We start from the raw sequence: 7,617 nt of genomic DNA, 5'->3' as shown, positions 1-7,617 counted from the left end.
AGTGGGAGGTTACAATATATAGACAGGCTAAATTTGAACACAAATTCTCTACATTGATGTTTTGATTATGTCGACATGAAAAATGTAAAAAAATGTGGACTTTTAGTTAAAATAAACTCTTCATCATTCAGCACTCTTCTCAGTCAGTCTAATATTAATACAATATGCAGGCAGGATTCATGCTGAGGCTGATTCCTCTTACGTTTTGAATCAGATTTGCACCACCTAAGTGGTTATTTAGCAAGAACAGAGGAGAAAGAATCGTTTTATTTTTCAGATTGTTGCTAAAACATGGAGTTTAAGAAGTTGGCCATCCAGACCTTCATCCCCTCCCCTCGTACTGGATGCGGTTTAATTAAAGTAGAGGCTGGGATTAGCCCTGTCTGCACATATGTGGATATATAGGTAATGAAATGGGACGTTATCTTTATTGGATGAGATTATGGACCATGATTACTCACACATTTCAGTATGCAGACAGAAAACTATTGCGTATTTTTATGGTTGAGGGAAAGTTGGACTTAAGTATATGTTTTTTAAACCTGCAGTTTGAAGGTTTTACCTCAGCGTGGGCTTCCTGTTTTACATCCCCTTCATCCACTCCTGACCAGTCACCGTTCTCCTCATCCTCCTCCAACACCGGCATTAAAGCCGAGCCAGGCTGCCAATTTCTCCTGTCTGCTGCAGCCTGAAAAAGCAAACAAACAAAAAACTGGATTTGTTTACATATCTTAACCGTAATAAGTTGGATTTTCTCTGGGTTTTCTTCTCACCCTAATAACCAGAGATGTGGGAGTCCAGTCTTGAGTTGAGGAGGATCCACTTTGAGCAACTGGTTGTGTATCAGTAAATCTCGCCTCCTTTCCTTCTCGCTCCTTAAACAAGCTCTTTAACTACAATCAACGAGATGTAGGAGTTTAAAGTCATTATTTATTCATAAATGTATTACTTATTTGACATATAAAGCATCTTGATCTGATGGTATTCCCTAAAAATCTAAATATATGATTGATCGATTAAAAATTGGCAGCTCATTTACTTTTAGGCGGCCAGATCTAGGCTGTGTGAACCAAATTTTGTTGACAGAATAAAAATCCAACAAAGGTTTTGACTAGATTGTGAATTAAAAGTGTTGCTACTTGCCCCGCCTGTTACCTAGCAACCCAGTGGAATTCCGACCGTTACCTAGCAACCCAAAGTGTAAAAGTTGAGTTAGGGGACGTGGCCAGCAACAGCTTATTTAGATTTAAAGTGACAGGAGGCCCTAAAACAGCTCAAAGTAGGCAGAACTGACCAGACTAAAACTTCAATATCTCAGAATGATTTTGTGCAAAAGATGTGATGAACATGTTTTTTATTGCACATCGAACTATTCTAATCTGTCCAATGAAGAATATTAGGTCACCTTTATTTTAAATACATCACTAGAAAAATGTTTATTATGTCCAGATGTAAATTGGACAGACAGAAATGAAAATCGTCTTGGTTTACCTGCTCAGTGACCATTCTTCTCTGCTGCTCCACCTCTTGGTCAACAAGGCAGATGGTTTTATTCTTGTCTTCAGTCCACAAAGTCTTATTTTTACCCTGTAGAAAGGATACTTGTCATTCACATATATTTTAGTATATAAAATATTTTGCTCTTTTTTTTTGTACATGATAAACTGATTGATTTGATCAACAAATTTGATTTGAGCAATTAATTCTAATGATAAATTTAAATAAGGTCTTTGATTTCCATTCTGATAATTAAAATTATTTTCAAGACCAGTTTTGTTTAGAGATGTCGTTATCCATTTATTTTACAGCTGCAGTTGTTTGTGGTTTTTGTTTCCTTTTTATTTGGTGTTTTTTTGGCTGTTGTGTTTTATTTTGGAAATTTAAAATGTCTGCCAGTTCCAGTGTGGAGTGTTCTGTACAAAATGAAAGTTTATTAGTCTTATTATTATGCTGTTATTATTATATTAGTTGAAAATAGTATCAAAACGACAATGTTTTTGTTTCTGGGACAATTTATCATCCAGCAAAATTTCTTATTGTGACAGGTCTTTATAAAATCTACAGAGTTATTTTGTTTGTCAGAGAAAAAAACGTAATAATCAGTTAATTATTCACCTCACTGTGGGAAAACTTCTGCCTCTGGTTTGGATGTTTGTGGAGGACTGGAGGATTTAGGTGCTGCGTCTCATCCAACTTTTCCCTCCACTCTGAAATCACACACAAGGTTTAAGCTTTAAATCCCTGCAGGGGAAATCCCTTTATTATTACGATTACTATTACTATTAATATCCTTTTCATGCACGTCCTTTTAAAAGGAAAAGCTCCTACCGTCTCGTTGCTCGTGCATTGAGGCCGGGTTTGACACATCCGCCTGAACTCCTCCACCGTTTTGACAAACTTCAGACGCCTTTTTCATGAGCTTTCACAACAAAGTGGAGAAAGAAAAAAGACAGCCCAACCTTTTAGCCTTTTTCTCTGTGGTTTAAACCAGGAGTTGGTTTTTGTACCTTGAGCTCAAGAGTAGAAATCCTAATTTGAGCCTCAGCTCTTTCCATCTCTCTTAGCCGTTCCATAGTCCTCAAATCATGCTCTCTAACACAGAAATAAAAAAAATTGTAAAAAATCATTTTAGGAACATTTTTTGATTGTTTTTCTGACACTAGTCTTACCTTTCACTCACTTCCCTTTCTGTTTCTGAAAGTTTTTGCTTCAGCCTCTGAACCTCGCTGTTTTGCGTCCAAAGCTGAGGATTATGTATGCTCAGGTTAGCATTTACATGTTTTAACACCTTAACATTAAATGTGTGTTTGTGAGAGGAACATCTTGTTACCTGAGGAGATTTATTTCTGCTGCATGTGGAGTCTGGCGTTAAAGAGGATTCTGAAAGGCTGAGAAACAATGAAAGGTCAAATCACAGAGGTTGTATTCCGAGTATTTTTCCAACCCTGCATTCTGTGGAAATCTGATTAAAATCCACTCACTCTGTCTGTGTGTCTTTGTGAAGAGTCTGCACCAAATCACTACCTGCAAACAGAAGCTCAGTGCGCTTTACTGCCCCCTTGTGTTCAAAGAATACAAACCTTTTTTGTCTTGGGTTTGTTAAAGTTAATGAAGATGGTTAATTGCAGCTTCATTGAAAATATTTACTTTTATTATAGAACAACAAAATGCATCTTTACCTGTTTCCTGTTCACACCTCAGTAAAGACCCAGATTCTCTCTGGAAGATTAAAAGCGACCGTTATGTAAACTGATATTTTTTGGTCTCCTTTTTATCTTAAAATACTAGCAGAGGAGAGAGGAGAGGATTGGACTAGCATCTCCTTCCTGAAAGGAGATGACCTCATTATTTTTAACAATTGTAAGCCTACTTCTAAACTTTTTGTTCTGGTTAAAAAATTTCAAAAAGAAATTGGGGAACCAACTCTATTTTGTTCCCAATTCAGTAAGACTTTCAAAGAAATCCTGTTACTATTCCTGCTGCAGTAACATAAGTTAGACAATTTAAACACCTTTTTATTTTATTTTTTTGAAAAGGGATTTATCATGCAAAATTCACTTTTCCCCATTTTTACACTTTCATTTGGGTCTCAATTGCTTCTGAAAACAGCCCAGATGTTAAAAAAAATCCACCCAGATGTTGTTTAGCATGTGTCTGGGAAATTAGCTAGCAGATAACAAAAAAATCCCCACCCGATTATTGAGTCACAATGCGTCGTTACCTAGCAACCCCAGTCCTGCCTGTCACCTAGCAACCCGAGCAGCGCTCCAGCACATTTGGTCAGCTTATTTTACTGCTGTTTGCACTGCAAAAACACAAAATCTTACAGAGTATTTTGGATTGTTTCTATTGCAAATCTTAGAAAACTTGAAATAAGAAACTAACTTACAGGTAACTTTTCAGCGAGACATAGAAGCTTGTTTTAAGTAAATAATTTCTTAATATTGATGAAAAGGTTCTAGTTCCATTGGCAGATAAATTAACTTATAACAAGGGAAAAATGTCTCGTTATAAGTGAAATAATCTGCTAATGGAACAAGCACTTTTTGTGAATATTAAGGAATTATTTACTTAAAACAAGCTTCTATGTCTCGCTGAAAAGTTACTTGTTAGTTAGTCTAATTTCAACTTTACTAAGATATTTGCACTAGACACTAGACAAAAAATACTTGATAAGATTTAGTGCTTTTGCAGTGTGTGCTGTTTTGTTGTTGACTTACCATCCAGAAACCAATTGCTGCATTCTTGTCGGTTGTGCTGGAGGCTCGACTAATGCTTTTCAAAAATATATGGCTGTATAATTCTTCATCTGTTCGCAGCCGTTTTCTCAATATTGACTGGATGCTACATGTGATATCATATTTTTAGTTTTGTGATCTGGTAAATTAAGGTTAGCTCAAGTTCTCCATGAAAATATTTCTAAAGCAGAATGTGAAAACATATGACATTTAATTAGGAAACCTGAAGTTTATGTACGCATCTGAGCAACTTGAAATATTAAATGTCTTGAAACTATCCATGAAACATACCAAAACACATTAAAGAGTTTTAAATGTATTGCTTACTGTATCAATGGTGCAGTTTCTCTTCAGTTCTTCTAACTCGTCTTGTGTGGACCGAAGGTTCAAAGCAACATTTTGCCATTTTTCTGTCCAGTGTGAGGCCAAATCTTCTAGTTCTTTAATGCGCAGGAGTCTCATTTCATCCTTGTTTTGATACATTTTCTCGTGCATTTGCAGCATCTTTTCCTTCTCTTTGAGCTTTTCTTCCAAACAGACACAATGGTTCTGCAGTTTCTGATTTTCTAGGTCCAAATCTTCTGTAGATGTTCTGTGAAATATATATTTTCGTTATAACTGTGTTAACTTGCAGAGTTAATATCTAAATTTGACCTTCAGTTACGGTTGAGTTCCCCTGTTTACCATCTCACCTGCACTGGTTGTTGTTTCCTGTTGATTCATTTAATGCATCATGTCCTCCTGGGTTTCTTTCAGTCAGCAGATTCTCCTTTTCTCTGATCTGATCTGTGATCTGTCTTAATTTTATGTTTCTCTCCTCGTTTAGCTCCTGCAGCTGATGTTGTGACTCAGCCAGATGTTTCTTCATCACTTCCAGTTCTTGTCTCAATTGTTCATTTACCTGCTCCAAAGAAACAACACAAGCAGTTGAGTTAAGAACTCAAATAAATAAAATAAATTAACAAAACAACTAAAATCTCTCTGAGAACCTCTGAGTTCTCCTTTGGTTTAGTGACGACGTCACTGACTCTCTTTTCCATCTCCTCCATTTGATTAATCAGCATCTTCTGCGTCTGCATAGACAAAAAAAAAAAAAAAAGACAAATAAAAAATCTGAAATTAGATAAAAACTTTCTGGGCCAAATCAAGATCATGAATTCACTTGCAGGGCTGGTTGTGCAAGAAAATATTGATAAAACCAGTTCACAAACTGTTAAAATATCAATGTATTCTTAAAATTAAATAATATTACTGAACATCCTTTCAGTCCCTCCAGGATTTTGTGATGCTTTTTGTGATTTTTGCAATAAAAGTCAAAGTGTTTGTGGTACGGTAAAAGCAACTTTTTATTACTCGCTGTGTAGATCATGAACTATAATCTGACATCACCTAAGGCGGAGGCAGCTGTTTAGTACAATAAATAAAGTTTTTGACAATTTTTGAGAGAAATCTGCAATAAACTCCAAATTATTAGCACAAAAAAGTGTGGGAAATTGTTGATTTTGCATGAATTTCCACAATAATTCTCAAGAAACTAGAGGGACTCATTGATATAATTCGGCAGTAAATGGTAAAAACTGCATTGATTTGATTGAAAACATAATATTTAAGCCTACTTAGTGTTTAGTCTAGAATCTAAAGGGCCACATAAAAAGCTATGGCGGGCCAGATTTCGCCCACGGGCCTTAAGTTTGACACATGTGCTATATATAAGATTGTTTTCAGGATTTATTTGTTTGATTTACCTCAGCAGAAGTCTGGAGATCCTGGAGAGCTTTGTTTCGTTCTTCTTGGAGAGTTGCGACTCTCGCCTCAGCTTCTCTCAGAGCCTCCCTCATCTTGTCCACCTCTGTCAGATCCTTCTTCTCCTGTATTCAAACCAGAATTTACATGTAGAAAAAAGCAGAAACAGACATATTCAAAGGTCAGACACCTGTTTCTTTACGTCTCCTGGAGTCTTTGATTTGCTGTGTGAAGCTGCCAGAGGAGACGTCAGCTGATCGTTCACCAGAGAAGACCTCATGTGCAGCAGCTCATTTTCCAGCTTTTGGACTCTTTAAAAGATTTTTATTAATTTTCTTTAACTGCAGTACATCACTTTTATTTTAAAAAAGATGTTTTTTACCTTTGTTAAAACTGTCACTATGTTGTGATATGTTTCTGTTCTCTGCATTTCTGCACAAATACACAGCTCCAGGTCAAGAACAACCAATCAGAACCAGCAGTAAATCATCCTGATGTACATGCTGCTCAGGCAATCTCTGCTGTGCTACATCGCCGTCCAGATATTGGAGCATTTCATGAATGTTCAGGTTAGTTAACAGGGACACTGATAGAGTTTTCTTGGAATAAGTTGTTTTTCCACCATTATGTTCAACAAAGGGTTGATTGACAGTGCTAAGACCCGCCTCCTGACTCTGATTGGTTATTTTGGACCAGAGGCAGTGCAGACATTAATAGTAGCTCAGGGAGGAAATGTATTTTTTCACAGATTATCTGTCTCATTGTCACAACACAATAGAATTGATAGAATATGTAAAAAGCTGTTTTTTGTAGCAGTTACACACGGCAGGTTTAATTTTTATTTACTTTTCTTTTGCAACACCTACTTTTCTTGGAGATCTCGACACTGTGGACTCTGCTCAAACACTTCATCATGACTGAAAGCATCCATCGTTTTAGATAGCAGCTGTGTGACACAGGAGTACATGTTAATATTTACTAAATCATACAAATAAAAATAAATAATTAAAATTCATTACTTTTATCTTGTATTGCACCTTCTGTTCCATGTCGAGCATCTGTGCCATCGTTTTGTTGTAGCCCAGAGTAGCTTCTCTGGTCCTCAGCCGGTCCAGCTTAGAGTTCAGCCGCTCATGAGCGTCCTGGAGCCACGGCAAAACTTCTGCTTGTCTGAAGCTCCTTTCAGCTCGACCAGCCCATATTTCTGCTCCAAATGGTGAAAACGACCTTATAGGACTCTCAGGCTCTAGATGGTACATTGACCGCCACCTCCTTAGACCCGGATCGCTCCTTCTGAAGGCACCAGCACTGCAACATGAGCAAACACAAGACTGGTCCAAAGTTACCCAACTTACTTAAGAATCACCACTGTACTGCTAAAACACAAAATCTTACCAAGTATTTTGGTCTAGTCTCTTGTGCAAATATCTTACTACAACTGAAATGAGGCAAAACTAACTTACATGTGACTTTTTAGCAAGATGTCGGAGCTTGTTTTAAGTCAATAATTCCTTAATATTGATGAAGAAGCACTAGTTAAATTGGTGGATTATTTCTCTTATGAGAAAAATGACATGATACAAGTGAAATAATCTTTCTGTAAAGGTTTCATTGTTAGATTGTGTGACTGTAAAAA

This window comes from Xiphophorus couchianus, chromosome 2 (genome assembly GCF_001444195.1).
Source record: "Xiphophorus couchianus chromosome 2, X_couchianus-1.0, whole genome shotgun sequence".
Taxonomy (NCBI): domain Eukaryota; kingdom Metazoa; phylum Chordata; class Actinopteri; order Cyprinodontiformes; family Poeciliidae; genus Xiphophorus; species Xiphophorus couchianus.
This window is presented reverse-complemented; position numbering follows the sequence as displayed.